This window comes from Coturnix japonica, chromosome 12 (assembly GCF_054131305.1).
Source record: "Coturnix japonica strain WE chromosome 12, WE-NBRP24, whole genome shotgun sequence".
NCBI lineage: Eukaryota > Metazoa > Chordata > Aves > Galliformes > Phasianidae > Coturnix > Coturnix japonica.
This window is the reverse complement of record NC_140674.1, coordinates 4,347,796-4,368,772: the sequence shown is the minus strand read 5'-3', so window position 1 is coordinate 4,368,772 and position 20,977 is coordinate 4,347,796. Positions and strand designations below refer to the sequence as shown.

At 47.2% G+C, this 20,977-nt stretch overlaps 1 long non-coding RNA gene across 4 annotated transcripts; it reads right to left on the bottom strand.

Annotated features, from left to right (window-relative positions):
* Positions 1–27: 27 nt before the first annotated feature.
* Positions 28–15,682, bottom strand: LOC107317840 (uncharacterized). Of its 4 annotated transcripts, none has more exons than XR_014933508.1 (4): positions 14,143–15,468; positions 9,963–10,051; positions 5,656–5,800; positions 28–5,436 (listed from the first exon to the last, which is right to left on the bottom strand). It is a non-coding gene; the product is annotated as an uncharacterized LOC107317840 (long non-coding RNA). The 4 variants fall into 4 exon arrangements; XR_014933509.1 differs by having other exon boundaries at positions 28–2,234; XR_001557054.3 differs by lacking the exon at positions 14,143–15,468 and adding an exon at positions 15,643–15,682 and having other exon boundaries at positions 28–5,800.
* Positions 15,683–20,977: the final 5,295 nt, after the last annotated feature.

The window sequence follows — 20,977 nt, the reverse complement described above, 5'->3', positions numbered from 1 at the left end:
CCTTGAACACCTCCAGGGATGGACGGGGCATCCATAGCTCTTTGAGCAGCTGTTTCAGCACTCTCTTGGTAAAGAACTTCCCCTTGATATCCCACCTAAATCTTCCCTCCTTCAACTTAAAACCACGAGCCTGAAAAAGTCACCCAGCCAAGAAGGTAAGGACTAATGCATGAGTTGATTTAACACACTGTTTTATCACTCCCTACTGACAGAAACCCCTCTCGTTTGGAAGGTGCTTAAGCACCTGATTTTGGTTGTGCTTAAGCACCTGATTTTGGTTAGGCTTAAGTATCTTTCCAAAGCTGGCCCTTCGTGCAGAACTAAGATAATCCATGAAGACACAGCAACTCACTCGCCTGTGCTAAATCAATCTCACTGTTATTTTATTCAGCGTAAAAAAGTTCCCAGGGATCACGTTTCTACCAGAACTTGTTAACAATTTATAACTATCACCTTAATCATTAAAAACAAACAATGGGAAAGAAAAAAATCATTAAATTAATCCCTGATCCGGAATCCCAGAAGAGAAAACGAATTATTCTTCAGGACTGCAAGAATTAGGGGCCAAACCTCCAGATCGTGCAGAAACACGAACAGCAAGTGTACTCATCCTCTGCCAAACAGCATCCAAGACTGCTGAAGGAAGGTGGAGGGGGGGTTGTATTGCTTTGAAGCTCTGTGCTGTCATTCTCCAAGGAGCCTGGCAATCACATTGTGATAGAGCAAGGCTGAGCCATTCAAGCTTTCAGAGTTATTTCCAAAAGAGCATGGGCTGAGCTGAGCGTTGCGGCTGGTGTAAGGGAGCTGCTGGCTGCAGCACAGTGAGTTCATCCTGAGCGTGGTGAGCAGAAGCTCCATCCCAACACCACCACATGCATCCAGGACCACCGCCTGCTGCCCTTGGGCTTCTGGTACAAGCATGGCTCCAAGCCCACAGACTTATCAGGTGTGGGGTTCTTTTCTTGCATACCAACAAGTAATTGCAGGTGATAACAGGTGTGAGGCAGGTATGAAGGATAGGGGAAGAAAACATGCTGCCCAGTTAACTGCACACATGCATGGTGCTGGATCTGGATGCTGTCTGGTGAGGCATGGAAAATTCAGGTCTTTTTTCCACCGGGCTGAAGGAAACAACCTTCATCTTCATCAGCTGAACTCACGAACTTCCTAACCACACCACTAACCCCTCTTGGCCATCCCTACCAGTGCCAGCTACTCCTCCCTCTGCACCAGCACTGACCTTCTCACCATCGAGCCCTCTGTGGCAGTCCATCTAGGGCTGCCACATTTCCACCCAACACAAATCAATGGGGCCATCACCTCGCTGGGGCGAGGACGGGAAGCCAGCATCCCAGAGGGCTGCCAAAGCCACTTCCTCGGCCATGCTGCCACGATCTGGGCGGGCAGGCATGGGGAAAGCTGGTGGAAAATTTGGGCAGGGGGGCGGGAAATGGGGGGGGCTTCGTTTTTCAGGCTGTTAACTGTAATTAGCCTGGTTTCTGAGATGTAATTATCTCGCAATCTCAAAGCAAACACCCCGGAGGAAATTGCACAGTTAAAGACAGCGTGGCATTAAAAATAAATTATGAAGAGTCCTGCCTGCTATTGCTACGGATCTGTCAGCATTTTCTCTCTAAAAGCCCCTGCTTGGGGGAGCTGGAACCATCCAGCTGTGACTTTCCATGCCAAACTGTCTGCCTAGATGTAGGATCGTGCCATGTCCCTGTTAGGAAGCAGAAATTACAAACAATAGCTCCCCCCCCCAACCCGGATCAGGCAGCATTCAGCTTTGTCACAGTCCAATTACAAAATCGTTGTGCTTTGGGGGTGGGGAGGTTGTTTTGTTTTGGGTTGGGTTGTTTTTTTTTTTATTCCCCAGAGGAATTAAATTCTACAGGCTATTTAATACAGTGCACGAACAAAATGTGCTAGGTGTTTGGAAACAAGTCAGCTGCTAACAGATCACAATACTCCTCCTTGCAGAAATAGCTCCCAAACCTACTTTCGCTGCTCTTTTTGTTGCTGCTGGAGAGCTTTCCAGAATGAGGATGGTGCTTCATGCCCAAACTGCCATGCCAGGACTTACCTCAGGAGGTGGAGGAACCTGGTTTGTTCAGTGGGAGTGGATCTCCTTTGCAGATCAGGGCTCATCCTTCACTTGGTGGACTCCCCATGAGGCTCCAGACCATACAGCCTGGCCCTCTGGCTTTATGCAAGCCATCGTTCTGCTATGTCTGGAAGGAGAAAAGGGAGAACTGGCTTTAAAAGCAGTAAGAGACACACCACGACACCTCACCATCTGCAGAGATGAAACTAGGTGGACTAGATGGCCTCCAGAAGTCCCTTCCAACTCTAAGGATTCGATGAAACACACAACCACCTCCAAACCATTATGCTCATTACACTTCATTCACTCTTGTTGAGGTCAAGGAATTCCCAGCCATGTGAGCTCATGAGAGACCCAGAGTACCCCATCCAAGGTCATAGGCTTGGGTTAGGAAGGAACACAATGGCTTGGGTTGGAAGGAACCTTAATGGCCATCTAGTTTCAACCCACGTTGCATGGGCAGGGCTGCCAAACACTAAATCAGGCTGCCCAGGGTTCCTCATGGAGAAGATCCCAAAAGACCACAGCCTTGCCTTACAGCAGGTGAGCTCCTCCAGAGCGCTGCCCAGTGCTGTGGATAATTAACAGCTGCTTCTGGAGTGCAAGATACAACTGCCAAAGGGCTTCCTGCAGCTCTAGCAGCACTGAGCCCCACTTAGTTAAATCCATCATACTTCTTACGGTACGAATCAATCCCACCATCGCTCCTCTCCGCGTATCTCGTCACTCACAGGATGCAAAGAAAAATCTTGGAGAGCCCATTAAAAGCCACTCAACTGGAAAATAGTTTTTGGCCTGATTCTAGCACCAGGGTCTTAGCTGGGGAGAGAAATCTGACAGCAAGAGCGTGCCTGTGGGGAGGAGAAGGCATAGCTGTTAACTACTTCACCAGTCTAATGTATAGCACTCTCCAAGAGCAATTAATAATTAATATTCATAGCCTGCTTAAATCTGTTGACTCTGTAAACCGCAGCCTCTCACTTAAAGGCCTCTTGGAATGCTGAGACAAACTGAAGAACATCCCCCATGGAGAGACTCCACAAAAACAAGGGCAATGGCAACCCCCGGCTCCTCAGCCCTAGTTTTAATCCCTCTGCTTCTCTTGCCCTCTTTATCTTGTTTAATTAAGCATAATTTCTTAGGAACAGCTCTTATAGAAGTGCATAGAAAGTCCAGCGTGACAGGAGCTGAGTATCTGTTCCTTGCAATACTATAGCAGTGCTATAAATGGCAGAAGAAAGGCATTGGGTTGGTACAGGATGCTGAAGTCACTAAGTCCAATGCCCCTCAAAGGATACGTTCAGATGTTCCCAGGCCATACAAATACCAGAGTGAAGCTTTGCAGGACAACACGGGAGGCTCTGTAGCACTGGTCACCCTACAAATGCTGTTGACAGATGGTAGACCTGTCTCCTTCCAGGCACTTGGGATTATCAGCCAAGGTAGATTATCACGTTTAAGGGTTTGCAAATAGATTTTTCAGATTCTGGAGTTGGGTTTATTGCTTCAAAGATGAGCGAGCACTTTCTGAAGACCAAAATGAATCACTAAAGCACTGCAGCTCAATCTGCAGATGTTCCAAGCCTACCGAAGCTCCAGCTTTTGTTGCCCTCTTTTACAATAGCCAAGCAATTCCAATGGAGAACACTGAAGCTCTGCCCATGTCCCTCTGTAATGGCTGACCATATTAAGATGAAAGAAAGGCCACTAGCCCTCCCTTATTATTCCATAGTAAACGTTCAGCACAGCTCCATGCCTGCCCTCCACCAGCACCCAGACTCACTCCCACTATGATGGGAGATCACAGAAATGCAAAGTAAATGCACAGAACTGGAAAGGTTAAAATCAGCAAACCTCCAGTTTGCTGCCATCATTCCAACCAATCCTCTCTCCAATGCCATTATTACCCCATTACCATTCCAGTTTGTCCTCATTCATAGCTGCAAATGTAAAGCAGTTTCCCCAGCTCCCAGCATTGTCACCATCTTAATCTGAGTTTCAGCCACCAAGACACCTGATGTCTAGGCACAAGGTCACAGTATCTGTGAGGTCAGGGTCATATCAGCTGATGAAACCATACTACCAGGCTTGGTAACCTGCTACAGGTAACACACACTGCAAGGCTGAGAGGAGGAATGGAGTAGAACAGGTTTTCTTGATGGGAACCATAATTACTGAGGAATCTGATTGTCTTCCATAGATGTCCCAAAGAAGAAAAGCTCTATGATTTGGGCCAAGAATCAGGCACCTTTCTGAGCTACCCGATCACCCAAGTTGCCCTAATTTTGACTCAGGGGCAAAAGCAGAGTTCACGTTTTCTTTTGACTTTACATAGGGCTTGAAGATCTTACTATCTTTTACATGTAACATGTTGGGGTAATTGAACATACAGACATACAACTTGCTCTGTCACAGATTTGGGCCTTTCATTGTACTTGTATGTTATTTGCCCTCCTGTAACCCAAATTTGGTAGAACATGAAAAGCTCTTCTTTCATTACAAGCAACATCATCCACTTATCTGTGTTATGAATTATATTTAATCATAGCCACGATTTAATCTGGTGATATTTTTCTAAGATACACAGAAGTTTAAATCAGTAAGTCACACATGTGATTTTCTACCTTATTTTCCACATAAACTCTACTATTTAGTTCAATCAGCATCCAACAAATACAATTCCATTGAAAATTGGTTTTCTTTCAGAAGTGCAACTGAAAAAGGCCTACATTTATGTGAGAGCACACCTCAAAATACCTAATATCAGGAAAATCTCTTTAAATTAATAGTTTGTATTTAGAAAGGAGGGGAAAATGCCCATACTTTTCCCTTGCTTGCTATATAAGCTAAGGACAACCAGTGTGATTCCGCCGTTAAGCTGGCAGTGAGGAACCAAGCCTCATGAGGATGAACCATGGAAGAATATCACAGTTCTCACACAGTGGCCCCAAAGATGAGCACGTGGTGGAAAACAAGCAAGCCAGCCTTTCTTGCTATTTGCTTCTCTGCGTTTGTGCATATTGTCTTTACGCTCTAAGCAAATCAGATCTCTCCACTAGAGTCTCATGGTGAGCTAGATAAGCAACAGCTCTGGTTCCCCCGAAGTATTGCAAGATGGTTTTTCCCCCCCCTTTTTACCAAAATGAGAAGAAACAATCACCTGACTCTGTGTGAAACATATTACTCCAAATCAAAATGCTTCATTCGGTCACCTGTAAATCTTGCTGGTAGACTTGAAAGCTGAAGTTCTCCATTTTCATGATAACATGAACTGGAAGGCTGCCGGATTATAAATCTCCTTCCATTCCTTCCTCTGAAATGGGCAAAGCCTAAAAGAATTTCTGAAGGTTTCAGGGTTGCTAGATTTTGGGAGGGAGCCCACAGCTGTACCCCCTCATTGAAAGACAACCCACTCAGATTGCCTATTTTCAGTTTACGAAAGGAAACCTGGCAGGTCCATAATATCTGCTGGGGTTTCCAACTGCTAACGGGAGAGGTGCCAGGAGTTCTCTTGAGCAGGCAGTGGAATTGCAGATTGCTGGACTCACCTTACTGCAGCTAAGTGCTGTCAGCTCAATTCCAACCTTTTCTCCTTCATCTGCAACCTCCATTGTCGGATCGATAGCATCTCTTCACATCCAAGCAATACACTCTTACAGGAAGGATTACTGGATCCTAGCACCAGGAGCAGACCTAAGACACACCAAACACATAAGGAACACAGGGAAGTGGCTGCTTTTACTCTCACTCCTATTGATGTTGCCATTAACAGTTTCCTAGTGCTCACCGCTGTGGATCCTAACACCCACCGGCACTCCCTCAAAGCAATTCTTCTTCATGAAATCTCTGCTTCCCCTCCGCCTGCTCAGGTTCAAACCTACTGAGAACAACAATATTCCCCTGGAAGAAAGATGGAGTAGGCAAGGTTGGAGAGCATGAGACTCCTTCTGAAAGCAGGCCCACAGCCGGCAACTCTGGACAACAACATCCATTTTGCTAATGACTGGAATAATGATGGCATTCTTGTTAGTAACTGTGGAGATAACAAGGCAAACACTAGTCGTAATTATTGTAAAATGTGCAGAAGGCAATTTGGAATAATAAATGTTTCGAATGCAGAGAGCACACGCACACACAAAAGAGCCCGTCGTTAGCTGGAGCTCTCCGTCTGTGCCATACAAGGGCCCTCTTGATTGCATTGTTTGGAGGAACATGTCATGCAGTTGGCTTGGATTCAAGAACGCTGTGTTCCTCTGCCCCAACAAGACAGCATCTTTCTGTACCTACAAGGCCATGTCCCACTGCCCAGCAAGACTGCATCCCACTGCCCCTGCAGGGTCATGGCCCATTACTCCAACAAGGCCGTGTCTCACTATCCCAATAAGGACACAACCCACTGCCCCAGCAAAGCTATCTCCCATTGCCCCAACAAGGCCATGTCCCATTGCCCCAACAAGGCTGCATCCCACTGCCCCAACAAAATAACATCCCACTGCTCCATCAGGGTAAGCAACACATGCACGCTCCTCTGCTTACTGAACTGTAAGAGCTCCTTCTGGATTCCTGGCTGAAACAAAAAAAAATCAAAGCTGACTCAAGGCCCTTGGGAGGGGAGGAAGAAATTAATACCCACAGCAACAACAAGCACAGGGTTGAAGTGCTCCAGCACTTCTACAGGGCTGTGCTGGCAGTGGTCTTTGACAGCTGCAGCCATCACCATGCATGCCCTCCCAGTCTGTCATTGCGTGAGGTTGTAGTGGTCTTCCCTCACCGTAACACAAGCTGGCATTTGAGGTACAACATGAATCACAGGCAGCAACGGGAGAGGAGAGGTAGGAAAAAGACCCAGAGGAGAACAAGGGTGGGGTGAGAAGAGGAGTCCAAAGGATGAGCAAAGGGGAAGAGGAAAGCCAAGGGGAAGAAAAGGGCGCCTGGGAGACTCCTGTTCGAAAAGCTGAAGAATCTCTGCCAAAGCAAACAGTTGGACATGTAGGGCTCTACACGTCTCTGGTTAATTTTGACCATCTGGCATTTATTGAAATTGTCTCCCTTTTTGTTTTCCACGATGAAGTGGTTTTGTATTCCCGCCTTCTCTCCCTCAATCCAACATGCAGCTTCTGTCCTGCCTCCCAGCTCTCTCCTCCCTGCAGTAACTCTTGAGCAAAGAACACAAGGGTGGGAATGACTCCAAGGAGGGTACCAGTGGTGGAAGGCAAGAACGTGCACACAGACAGCCACGATCCATGGACTCTGCCTTCCCTCCTGCTCACATCTGACGTACTTTGCCTTTCCTAACTCCCAGTCTGAGAAAGCAACAGACTGAGGAGGAAAGATGGACAGAAGTTAGAAAGGGGAACTCAGCCACAGAAAAGCAAGGGAAAAGAATCTTTTAAAAGGTGCAATTGCAAAGTGATGACAGGCTGGTGGAATGGAATTAGCGGAGAGGAGGGCTCTGCTCACGTTCCCCTCTCCTTGAACTGCCGTGTGATTAGAAAGAAGCCAAAAGAGCCATTTTGTAGGGAACTTTGGCACAAGTTACTCTCCTGCAGCAAGGGCGAGAGACTGAAATAATCAACATTTTCTGCAGAGCAGAAATGCAAACATTCAAATTCACATTTTAACTGACAGTTTCAGTCAAAATACATCAGCCTGAGCTCTTCAATTAGAAGAGATTCACAGGCTCCTTTCACTGTGTAGCCCACAGTCCCAGACCAGATTATACAGCCACGCTTCCATAGCTTGCATCTCCTGTAAGTCAGCACGGCTCCTGCTGCATTCCCCAGTTGATTGCAGCAAGCTTGCCCCAACGAAAAGAATTAAGGCGACACAACTGCAAGGCTGGGGGAACACCTCCTTTCCTCCGTGTGGGCTCTGAACTCTTCAGAGCCAGAACATTATTCGTTGCAAAACCTTCCCAAGTGAGCATACCCTGATGCTTTGCGTGCTGCTGCGATGCTCCCAGTAGCCACAACGCTTGCGGGCTGCAGGCAGAAGCTCAGCAGCTCTGCTGGCACAAATTAGCGGAGCTGAAACTTTAGATCAGTGACAGAGTCTGCCTCCTGGGAGCAGTAAATTGCAGTGCTGGTCCCCAAAGACCCCCCTTGCCATTAAGTGATTAATGAATTCATTAACACCTCTAAGAACACAGGAAATATGACACAGACAGCCTGCCTAGGCTTTGCAAGGGTGTTTTTTTTTTTTTCCCATCCTTTTAGGAACAGCAGAGAATAGCAACTAATTAAGCTATAGGGCTCTTAGCAGCACTACTATGTTTATCCTTTGGGGGCAAGCAGAGTGGTGAGATTCTCTGTCTCATGCTCTGATCTGCTTTTATTTGACCCATAATGAAATGCTAAAAGAAGGAGTTATTGCTAAAAGAATGGGTTATTGCTAAAAGAAGGGGGTTATTGCCATTATAAACCTTAAACCATCTACAGTAACTCCATAACTCAACCATTACAACCCTTCTTCAACTCCAAATGGCACCCAATGGCTTGTGCCATGGCTTTTAGCATCCTGTGAGACCTGCTTTAGGAACACGGGCTTGCGCTGCATGACTACTCAGTTGTGGCAAGGGGAGCCACAGCAGCCTAAAGGCACCCAAGATGCTCTGTATGCAATGTTTGCATTATTTCAGCATGAAGTGGTGGAAAGCCACCGTGTGCACCTGCTGTGGGCAGCTACTGGGACTTCAGGAGGTCTGAAACTGTAGAGAATCAAGCCAAAAAGACATCTCACTTTCAAAGATGGTAGTAAATTGGAGGGAGTTCAGAGAAAGCCACTAGGAAGATTAAAGGGCAGGAGGTATTGATTTACGTAGGAAGATCAAAAGAGCTATATTTGTATATAGTAGTTTAGCTAAGTGATGACTAAGTGTTTAAAGGGAAGAGTTTGAAGGACATAAACCAAATGAGGCACCATTAGGGTGAGTGCAGTGAAGATTGTTTAACAGGACTAATAGAAATGAAAGAAAAGGAAGGGGGAAAAGGGAAATCTCAGCTGCATGCCTGCTGATGCTTCTTGGCAGGAAGTTGTTGACAGCACCACTGACACAGAAGTTTGGCAAACCAGTGTCCCAGGGCACTTCAGGGCCCATTCTGCACTTTGTTGCTTGCCCATTACATCTCCTCTGCCAGTGCAGCCCACACCATGCCATGGCATGTGGGGAGGCTCTCAGGTTGGCTCCAACCACCCCAGCATAAGCATTACCCTTCAGCATGGGGACACTGAGAAACCTCGGACAAATTCGGAATCATGGGAGCCCTGTGACTGCTCTACCTCACAACCATAGAATCACAGAGTCACTCAGGTTGGAAAAGACTGCTAAGATCCCCAACTCCAACCCCAGCCCATCCCACCATACCCACTGACCACATCCCTCAGTGCCTCATCTCCACAGCTCTGGACACCTCCAGGGATGGTGACTCCACTACCTCCATGGGCAGTCTGTTTCAACAAAGCCCAAAACAAAGCAGCTAAATGGCTTAAATCCACTTTTGAGTGCTCCACTGTCCTGCTCCTTGCACAAAGCCTACAGAATTCATCTCCAGATTTTAAGCTTGTTTAAACATTACTGGAGCTGCTGCTTCTTGTCTGGCATTAGTGTTTACAAAGCATTAACCTGAGCACAGAATATAACCAGACCCATCTGCATGACATGCTGGCATCCCAGCTTGCAGGGGAGCTGCTGCCTCACCCACTCTCACACTACCCTCTCCTAACTGAGTGATACCACATTTGCAGAAATAGGGCTGGTACCACATCCAGAACACTATAAAGCTACCTTTTTCCTTGAGACGATTCAGATCCACTTGAGAAAAAATAAGACAGCTGAAGTAATTACAAAGTGACCTACCTCAGCTTCCCTCTGTGGGCTCACATTGACAGATGTCTCACCATTGCTTCCAAGAAGAGCAGAGCCAGGAGCATTCTGGAGACCAACACCTTGGAAAGAGACCATGGAGAGGAACATCGTATGCACAGAACAGGCAGGATGCACGTCCTTCCCTTCCTGGGGGAGTATGAGGCTAAGCCCCAAGCTGGAAAGGCACAAGAGTGTGCAGGACGTGAGCTGGGAAGGACCTGGAGGCCAGATGTGTCATTGGACATACATGCAGCTGGATTTTTGTGCTATCTCATAGTTTGGTATCTGCTTACTGTGCTAAAAGCTGCAGCTGACCATTGTAGCAACACATAACCAACTCTTAAGAGCCAAGATTTTTTTATCCTAACAGTAAAGAAAGGGGAAAGATAAGAGACAAAGAAAATCTGATAAAGCAACCTGATTGAAATTGCCCTGGCATCGCCTGGGATATCCCAAAAACGTGATGGCCTGCCTTCATAGCCCAAAAACACCAACAAAAAAATTCTGCTCTTGGATCAACAGGGATCTCAGGACAGTTGAGATCAGCACCAATGCTCTGCTCTCTGCCCACACCATTTGGCACCTTACCCACCATTTGCTGAAGCGATGCTCTTGGCTGGGAACATTTACAGGCAGCAGAGAGTGAGGTCACATAATGAGGACAAAGCAGGTTACAGAGGAGGGTCAATGAAATCAGCAGATAAAACAGGCAGGACTCATGGCCTCCATTTAAACCACCCTGACCTACAAGGTGCTAATGGAGCCCACCTGCAATTGACAGCCCTTCCATGTGTGACCAAGCATGGATCCACACCTGGATGAAGCAGATGATGGGACACAGAGGCGGTTTTGTTCAACAATACATGGGCCCTCAGCCACAAGCTGGTCATCCCCAAACTACACTGCCTACTTACATGACTGCTGCATGAAGAAATAAGTTCTGATGCAACCAAATGCAAGAGAACGCCCCTGGGAACAAAGAATGCAAATTACAGTCACTTACAATGGGAGAGATTACCTCAGAAAGCATCAGCTCCATGAGGACTAAAGATGCTTTTTGTGGAATAAGTGAATATTCATCTGTTTTTTTTCTCTGGCCATCTGCATCTGCTCCCTCTTTACCCTCCATTTCGCTCCTCTTTACTCCCTCTTTTACCCTCATTTGCCTGACTCCTTGCAAAAAAACCACAACACTCTGGACTTTAACAAGGCCATAGCAGAGTTCTGCATTTGCAGAGCAGTTCCAGGAAATGAGGGATGTCTTAGGCAGAAAAACAACTGTCCCTCCTTTCAGAGACAGAGGACATCAGCAGGGGACACCAGCAGTCTTCTTTCACAAGAGCTGTAGGACTATGGGAAAGCATGCTTGCCAGAAGAGATTACCTTAGAATGCTGTAGGTGTGGGCTCAACAGTGGTTGCATGACCTCCCAATGGCACTGAATAACCCAGGAACTGGTTAAGCAGGATGCACGGGTGACAACAAAGTAATTTGGGGGTGCTCCAGGATAAACCACGTGCAGGCAGCCAGCTTTACCTGTGCCCAGCCACTGGTGTCCTCATAAGGAAGGGAAATACTAGGGAGCATTCAACTGGAGGCCACACAAATGGCTGCAAGATGGAAAACCTCACAACTGAGCTCAGTTTGTTCAGCTTATTGAAGAGATGCTTGGGAGATCACAAGATGCCCAGGCATCTTAAACACTGAAACTTCCTATGTTTCAGGGGACTTCCCAAGCCTTTGACAAAGTCATGGTGAGATTCAATGCCTGGAAGTTCAGGTCAGATAAATCCCAAAATACAGCACTGTTTCCCAGCAGGGAGGGAAACCTAACACTGGAAGACCTTGCAAGGGTGTGGGCCCTCATCATTTGACATCATTAGCATAGCAGCAGATAACTTTTGAACAGCTAAGCTTTAATCCAGCTCCTGGGAGAAAGTCCAAGCCCCAGGGTTGGAGGGAGTGGGGCTGGATGGTGCAGGGCACACCTCTGGCCTGGGAACCAGTGCATGCCCCAGTTAGCTTCCTTCTTCCTCCAGACATGACAAGAACAGGAAATTCTGCATTATCTGCTGCTGAGCCCTGAAGCTCCTCATTAAACTGGGAGCTATAGCCAAACCTCATTCTCCAAGAACTCAGCTGGCTGCCTGCAGACATAAGGAAGGAATTCACTTATTTGTTTTCCTCCTCCAGGCTCAATTGGCCAGACAGATGTTGCTAGCTATTTCATTTTCTCACCTTCCTTCGAATCACCAGGGTTCAGCTGCTCCTGGAGGCACCATGCTGGAGGCAACAGTACCAGGTATGGGCATTGGGTAACCTTTTATTCTGCAACATGAGGCCATGGCCCACCCTTGAGGCTTTGTTGGTGCTATCTCACCCAGTCAGCTACCTGGACAGCATCTGCCCTAACAAGGGTCATAAACACAGAGGTTCAATAAACTTTTGTTGACATAAGTGCAGAGTTCTTAACCTGCACAGCAGACGCTCCGGTCTCTCAACTGATATCAACATTCAGAGCCTTGCAGGGCTGCCTAAATAAACATATGTAAGAGTTTACATCCAATCTCTTCCTTGCCCTGTCCCCTGAAAAACTCTTTGATGACTGAGCCCATTAGGGGAGGAGCATATCTCTCTGAAATGTCACAGTTGATCTCCGCTGACCTTATCAAAGTGCAGGATCAATACACTGACCCATCAGAGCAGGGAACCTTAAGCAAAAGGCAAAGAGAAGCAATCAAAGCAGAATTTCAAGAACGGGAGTGGGGGTGTTGAAATATTATGTCTCTGGAAACTGAAAACCAAATGAGCCAAAGGTAACTGTGATGCTTAAAATTATCATATACATAATTAGTATTTGATAAAGCAGGAAATACAACATAACATCCATTCATCATGCTGACAGCTGCGAAACCATACTGCAAAGCTCTTGAGCATTAGTGGTGTTCGTACACACCTTCAGCACCGCAGGTACACATCCACATTGCCAGTGCAGGAGCTGAATGTGCCATGGGTTCCATGACACCCTGGCAGTGAATCTCAGGGAGTAGTTCTGAGGACGCATGTTGGTAGCCCTAGGAAAGGATCACATGCTCTGGAAGGATGGAGAGCCACCCGAAGAAGCAGGGGAGCAGCTGACAAGCTTCCAGTGAGCCTGTAACTTGGAGATCCCCATAGAATTAAACCAACAGTTCTGACATCTGGAACTTCTCCGCCTACACCACCACATTACTGCAGCAATCCCTGTTGTGGTTTTGAACTGGGTTAATTATCGCCATTTCAAACAACTCCTTGTACTCCGTGGAGGGGGATAGTAGCAAGGCCCTTTCACATAGCCTGCATACGGACAGCCTGCTTTGAAGGAGGAGCATGGACAGGGGTCAAGGAGTGAACGTGGTACTCAAACACAGTCATCCAAAGGGTTTATGGTCAGAAAAGTCCCAGCTTCTCAACTCCTACAAACCAAAAAGCAGCACTTCATGCCAGCAACTGATGCCTGGGCACTAGGAATCATAGTAAAAGGGGGCTGCTAGCAAGGCAGAGGGCCTGGGCTGCAAAGTGGAGCTGTGGTTCCACGGAGAAAGGCTTAAAGGAATAGCTAACTGAGAAAAGCTAAACAAAATCAAAGAGAAGGGTCTTAGAATGCAAATAACTTGCAGGACAGGCGGCTCCGTCCAGAGCAGCGTTCTTTACAGTGCCTCACCTAAATGAGAGATGTTTTTGCTTCTCTCCGTAGATATTTTTAAGATTTACCTCCTCTCACAAGGGCGCACACAAGCCATTTGCAAAGTAACTCAGTGACAAAACAGGAAGAAATCAGCTTCTGCCTCGCCTGACAAAAATAGCCAAGTGCCTGATGGCGAAACCACACACCCATCATTGCTCTGCCTGGCTGGAACGGAGCTGTGCCTGAGCCTCCCGCTGCGCGCGTTGATCGCCAGATTGTTAACTTGGGATAGGGCCTCGTCCATCTGTCGAGGCAGAATTTTTCCACTTGAAAAACACTGAAAATTCCCTGGAGTACAGCAGCCATCCCAACTCCCATGTGAGCTGTCTCACCATCAGCCACAAGCTGCTCGGAGGAACAGGAAGGGCGCTGGTCCCAGCCCTTCCTCCTCCCCTCCCTTTTTATTTGCAGATAAAACCGCCACCTCTCATCTAATATCACCAACCTTCTTGTCTGGCCAGCTCTTCATAAATTCACCTCATTAACCCAATGTAAGGCAGGATCTTCAGCTCTCCCCGCTGCTGACCTTTTTTCTGGGACAGAAAGAGCACTGTGAACAATCTCTTACAGAAGGAATCAAAAAAGCAATCAAAGAAAGTCTCCGCCGTTCGGGGAAATTTTCTATGCACTGAGAGTCTCATCAAACCAGGGGAAAGAAAGCAATAGCAAATTTAACAGTGCCATCCATAGCAGACACAGATGGCTGCGGTTCCTAAATAAGCATTGCATTAGTGCAAAGGAGAGAGGGAAAAGAAATAAATAAAAGAACAAAGAAAAAAATAAATAAATAAATACAACAGCTGTATCTTAAGCCTGGAGGCTGATGCTAAATCTATGTTTGTAGATGGTCTCGGCACTGGCAATAAAAGTCAAGTTGTTCCTGCAGTGAAGAGGTGTCATTGAGCGTGTCACATCCAGCCCCTTCCATTGGGTGGGCATGCATTGGATGGGCATCCATAGCAAGACACAGAGGGGAATGGGGAGTCCTGATTTTAAAATATCGATAGTATACAATGGCTTTCACAGCATTGGCAGAAAGAACTCTTGCCCTCTCATCAATGCTGCCAAGAAGGAGGTGGAAGAACTGGGGGACCTGACTATTAATCCTGGCTCTTCCCAAGCAGAGAAGCCTCCACTGCAGCAGGATCTCTGTTCTCAGCCTGGTGCTGAGATTTTTGCAGAGTTGGGAGGTTTCTCTCTGCTGTCTGGAAGGCAAAACATGAGCTTGCTGCCAGAAAAGATCACAGTTGACACAAATATTAGAAGAGTGGTAAATGATGACATGAACACGTTGGTTACAGCGGGCAAGCTGTGTTGGTAGATGCATGGGCTGAATGAAAGTGGACATTAAAAAATCAGAGCCCCCTGGAATGCCATGGGCCTGGGGCCCCATGTTCTCCATGCTGATAAACATGTCCGAACCACACTGAATTCAGCCAAATGCTTGAGAAGAACATTTTCATAGAATCATAGAATGGCCTGGGTTGAAAAGGACCACAATGATCATCCAGTTCCAACCTCCTGCCATGTGCAGGGTCACCAACCAGCAGCCCAGGCTGCCCAGAGCCACATCCAGCCTGGCCTTGAATGCCTGCAGGGATGGGGCATCCACAGCCTCCTTGGGCAACCTGTGCCAGTGCGTCACCACCCTGTTGTCCCAACTAAGCACCTCTATCTGCCAAGAAATAGCCATCAGAGCAGCACATGGAGTTGCACTGGCTCTTCATAACTGGAGGCAGCCTAGCTGACTATGACGACCGAGACACCAAGCTCAAATGACACGTGCACTGGTCTTCAGGCGAGGATGCTTCTTGCCATTTCATGCATCATTTTATTTTCTCTGCTTTTAAAAAGCAACCAGTCAGCTTTCAGTCCTGCTACTGTTTCCATTAGCCTATGACAAAGTGCAAAATTTCTCATCTCTACCGTGTCAGAGCTGCCTTACCTTATCGCCTCTGTCCCTGAATTCCTTCCAGCCATTCCTGGACACCAGTCAAAGCCTTCAAAAGCAGGGCGAGGTGCAACCTGTGCTCCTGGATGCGGTGCTCAGATGAGTGCCCACAAACAGAAGAGCACATCAGAGGGTTCAAAGGCCACGTGCGCGCCTGGACCTGGTCAACATGTTTTATCACATTCATTTCTTTTTCATTACACTACAATATAACATTCATACTCTCTAATATCCTTGGGTGCTTCAGTGAGCCACGTTCCCCTCCTTGGCTGTACCGCTGCTTGCTAACATTATTTTTGTGCTACCATCTTCCCTCTTTCTCTATGGGGTCGCTTTGCTGATTAATTATCAGCCTTGGTGACAGCTCACAGAGCACAGGCTCTGGGGATGGGAAGTTGAAGGGATGGCACCACACCAGCAGGCCAGGTTTGGCTGCTGCCAGAGCTGCCTGGGGATCTCCCATCCAGAAAGTGCTGATTTCTGACATAAAAATGCTTTGCCAGAACACTTCAGTATCAATGCTCTCCTGCTTCCACATGAACTGGTGACCCAGGTGTTCTGATAACATCAAAACATCGTGTTTCATTATTCTGAGGGCACGCAATGCTTTGATTTTCATTTAAACACAACTTTTCACTTAGAAGTTGCTTTCATATTCCGATTGTTTTCAAAATGCCAAGATCGACTCAAAATATGTAAACAACTTTTAATGGTTTCACGGGGACATTTCAGAGAAAAAAAAAAGAAAAATACAAAAAAGCATTTAAATTAAACTCAGCAGTTTTGCCAGGAAATGGAAAATACGCTCCTTGCTCAGCTCTAGCCATTAACACAGGACCTTGATGGGGTTTCATATGACTGAGAGAACCTTCCCAGGCTCAACAGAGCCCTGGGCTGACTGTGAGAGGAGATGTAAAGGCACAGGCTGAGTGGGGGACCTGTAGGTCAGGGCAGCATGGGCTTGGGGTGCCAGCTGGGGTATCTGCAGCTGAGCTTGGGGATATGAACAGAGAAGCCACCAGAGGAGGAAACTTCAGAGCATTTGTATCAAGGGCATTCCAAAACCAATCCAAAAAGCACCAACAGAAACCTCCTTTCCTTCTCTCCAAGGCAGACTCCCTGCTGTGCCAATGCAGTGGCACGAAGGTGCGCTTGGAGGCACTGAAGTCTGCGGGCATCATCTTCATCAGCCCAAGCTGCTCTGCACTCTGACAGTCGTCAGAGAGAGCGGAGCAGTGCTTAGTGGGTGGCTGGAATAAAAGGCAGAGCCATGCTCTAAAGCACATTAATTGCTTATTAATTACCCCATTAATCACAGTGACACCTTTGTCTGCATTCCCAGTAGCATAGCCGCTGTTAGGTGGGACTGTCACACTGCTTTGTCTAAACAGAGCAAGTTTCTCTGCCTTATTTCAGACCCTCCTGGCTCCTGAAGGGTGGAAACAAAACCAAGAAAACAATAATAATAATAATAATAATAATAATAAAGCAGAGTATCCCAGCAGCAGCAGGGCAGGCCCTGACAGTGCAGCAGGTAGGAAACATGCCCCTCAGTGGCAACAGGCAGGCCAAGGAAATGCACAGCACAGAAGAATTGCATTGCAGTGATCTGGAGTTCTCCAGGCTCAAGGTTTAGGCTGCTGCTTGTAATGCCAGCAAGCAGAGCAGGCCAACCAGACAGTGAGCAGAGAAGCTGGGATGCTGAATACTCACCCACACTGCATCCCCAGCATTTGCATGGCTGAGGAAGGGTCTCCATGGAGGTAGCTGGGCTGCACCACACACTGCAGGTAACTGCAAGTTTCCATTAAATCACACAAAGCTGTAAACCAATCACCAGGGAAAATTTCTGTTCCATCACCAGTGTTTTTTCTTTATTTCGTTATTTATGGCACTCTCTGCTCCTTGGCAACTTTTTTTTTTTATTATTATTATTGCTAAAAAAATTATTTTCTTTGTCTGAAAATTGATATAAAAAGAAATCCATCTCTCAGCCGTCATTTCTCTTAATGATGTTTACATCAGCAGATGGGGAAAAAATCACTTTTTAAACAGAATTTATTACCCGCTGACCCAAAGCTTTACCATACATCACTGTGATTTCAGAAAGTTAGTTTCCACAGCAACATGATGTAACTCTCTGGCGTGTCTGTGAGCTGCCAATGTTAACTCTTCCAGCCCAAGAGGTGTCTGCTGTAAGAGGGCATCATGGCCATATGGCGGGCAGGAGGAGGATGCAAATATAAGGTTAGATGAGGAAGCTCTGGAGCAGGAATGCTGGGCACACAGGGCCCTCCACTGGGAACCTAAGCCTCGTATGAGGTCCTTGTCCACCCTCTCTCTTCCAGGCTAGGCCATGTTGACAAGAAAATCAGCGAGGGGAAAAATAAGATGGGCATGGGGGCATGTCAGATATAGCGAGGAATCCTTAGGGCATCATAAGATGTGTGAGTGGGCACTGCTTCACTTAAGGCTGCATGCCCGGAGTCTCTAAGATCTGCCCTTTGCCAACTTAGCAAGCAAGGCTGAGCTCTGATAGAGACAGTTGCACCTAACACTGCATTTATTGATCCCGGGGATGTTGATAAACAATTGATTTCTTTCTGCAAATGTCACCTGGTAGGAGTTTTATACCTCTCCCTGCAGGGAGCAAGCAATTGCAAAAGCCTAGCAAACACAGAGAAAGCAGACTATCTTCTGCTAGGACAGACAAATCCCCGCAGCAACAGGCCCAGAAACAAGTTGCTTCTACTGGGATTTCAGAGCATAGCGTGGTAGGAGACAGGAAAAGCATTTACTCCAGTGTTTTGGCTCAGACACCAGAAAGTCACTTTGTCACCTTGTAAAAGAAATCCAGCATCTATATGCCCTTGGCTTGAGGCAGAGTGATGCAGATACAGAGGATAACGGCTATGGGGTCTGCAGGATGCATGTAGCAATGCACGGAGACACCAAAATCACACAGGGAAGAAAGCAGACCCAGGCAAACTACGTTCTAATGCTGGGCACAAAGCCCTTGAGAAAACAGAAACACCCAAGCCAATGTCATACCAAAGAGAGGACAACACAGGCGGGATGTTTCTCCATGCATTAGTGACCACGGCAGCACAATTACAAATGAACAACTCAAACCAATTAGGCAATTAACCAAGGAGACAATCCCAAGGGTGAAGACAAGGGTAACGTAAGCCTCAGCATTCTCATGAAATAGCCCGAGAAGGTCTAAACCCACATCTCTGCATCCCAGGAACTGCAGCCGCTGGGACTGAAGGACAGGCAAAGCTCCCCAGTTCTAACAGTTCATTTCCACTGTCCCCTAACAGAAACCTCCTCTGACACACAACGCATGAAAGGTGCTTCGAAATCATTGCCCGGGATGATACAGGGCAGCCCTGCACTGAACTGCTTCTCATGTTTTCCAATGACTAATTAATTGTTATTAATTAATTAGCAGGCTTGTAACAGGTTTGAGAAAGCTGACTCAGGAGGCTGTAACCACGTTTAGACAAAAACGCTTGCTCTGATTGAATTTGTTCTGAAAGCTATTCAAGCTTCATCGCGCGCATCTTCTACGGCAGCCAACAGACGAGGGAAAGGCTGCAGTAAAGATAATGTGCACTAATAGGTATTGGTTCTGCCAAAACAGATACCAGCTACATTTGCAGAGATATGAGCAGTGCACCGAAGGGTTAGTATCATTATCAAAGATCAGACATCCAGATTAGCATCATTATCAAAATCAGCCTGCCAATGCCATTTCCTCCACTTATCTTAAAATCCTCAAGTCTATCAGAGGATGTTGACCTTTATATCAAAAAGAAAAATGTCTAACAGCCTATTTATCAGAAAGCTTCTAATGAGGTGACGAAAAAAGCTTTTACAGGAGGAAATCCCAACCACTCCAGCAGGGAGGCGGTTGACGCAAAGCGTGCCTCCAGGTGGGAGCCCACAGCTCGGAGAGGCAGCTCGAGGCTCAGACAAAATAGTCTGCTTGATGGAAGGAGATGTACTAATCGATCGGGCAGCGCAGTCATGAGGTGTTGTACAATTCCTGCCGAGGACTGAGAGATACATCCATCATCACAGCTGGCTGCAGCAAGCGGGAGCCACGCGTGCAGCAGAGCTTCAATACCTCGGGCTTTTAGCGGGGTGAGGCTGGCGGCTGAACGGTGGGAGAACACCGCTGCACATTTCCAGCCCTCTGAAACAGCACTGAGATGAGAACGTGGTGAGCATCTGCACCATACCCGCCTGAGCTCACCTTCCCATCCTCAGGACTCATCCACTCCCAGTCTTCCAACATCCATACCATTAATCCATGCTGCAGCAGCTGGAGCCACTCAAATCTTGCCACCAACGTGCTGACAGCAGGCTGCTCCTCCACATCCTCTCCCCAGGTATTTCCACCAGCACGCTGTCACTGAACTCAGGTCCAGAAGCCCTGCACTGCTCACGCAAAACTCCCACTGAAGTCAAAAGGAACGTAAAATAAAACCAGCCGCTCTTCGCTGTCACAGCCTAAATGCATTAATGTCTTTTTATCTCCACGAGGGCAGCACAGCTGACCTCTGTTTCCATGCAATCGGTGTTAATAAAATCTCTCTCCGCACAAAGTGACACTGGAAGATACACTTCAATTGGCATATTTTATCTGAATTGAAATTCGAGTGCGAGTCTCATATTCGTAAAAACCTCTGCTAATAACTCTCATCTGTGACCCTCCTCCGAGACCAGCCTTTGGGATGATGACTGCCAAAGAAAACGCTCAGGAAACATTCATCCAAGGCAGCCCCCCAGTTCTGCCTTACAATCAAGATGTCATCTCTGAAGCACTTATTTCAGCCTTTTTAGGTTATTTTCACGGCAAAATTAAATGCAATCAAACCAGAGTCCCTGGGCAGCCTTTGCTGCAGGCAGGCAGCTCTGTGGCACTCCACTGTCCTAAGGAACAGCAGCAGCTACTGGAGCATCTTAAGAAAAATACAGCTTTGATGGACTCCAGGCACATATGGATGGACTCCAAGAGATGAGCAGCCGCTTGTGGGTATCCCAGTTGTCACACCTACTTTGAGTCCTACAGGGGCAAGACTGCTTGACCACTCCTGCACCCACCTGCCCCAGCATCCACAGAATGAACACAATTGAAGGGTCTGAAGCAAGAGCAGCTTCTCTTAAAACTACAGCAGGTGCAGGAATCCCACATTGGTTGCCCACACAGACTGCAAGAGTTTTCCCTGCCTCCCTCTCCCCAAGAGCTCTCAGGAAAGCCACCAAGCAGTCCCAGCATGCTGGCAGCAAGCTTAGTGTCACCAGACGGCTTTCTTCAGTT